The 369-nt window shown below is 61.8% G+C and overlaps 1 protein-coding gene across 1 annotated transcript in view; it reads left to right on the forward strand.

Moving 5' to 3' along the window:
• Positions 1–369, forward strand: part of TSKS (testis specific serine kinase substrate) — a 33640-nt gene that overhangs the window by 11481 nt on the left and 21790 nt on the right. The window lies entirely within an intron of this gene.

The following is a 369-nucleotide window of genomic DNA, read 5'->3' on the forward strand; positions in this document are numbered from 1 at the left end:
GCCGCACCGACGAGCTGTGCACCATGTGAGGGCCCAGGCGCGGGGCGGGGCCGCGGGGGGCGGGGCCTCGAGGGAAAGCGGTGGACCAATCAGCTGGGAGCAAGAGGGCCCGACCAGATACTGACAGGAGGAAGCTCCTATAGGAAGAGGCTGGCCATCCCTAATAAGGCCTGAGGGGCGGGGTCCATCAGAGACGGGTTTCCCACACCTTCAAAGGACAGAGGGAGGAGCCAAGTAGGCCTAGTGAGAGCCCATTGGAGAACAAGGAGGGGTCTTTCAGCCCTAAAAACATAAAAGGCCCTGGCTGGTTTGGCTCAGTGGGAAGAGCATTGGCCTGTGGACTGGGGTGGGGGTGCCAGGTTTGATTCT

This window comes from Myotis davidii, unplaced genomic scaffold (assembly GCF_000327345.1).
Source record: "Myotis davidii unplaced genomic scaffold, ASM32734v1 scaffold2100, whole genome shotgun sequence".
In the NCBI taxonomy this organism is placed as follows: domain Eukaryota; kingdom Metazoa; phylum Chordata; class Mammalia; order Chiroptera; family Vespertilionidae; genus Myotis; species Myotis davidii.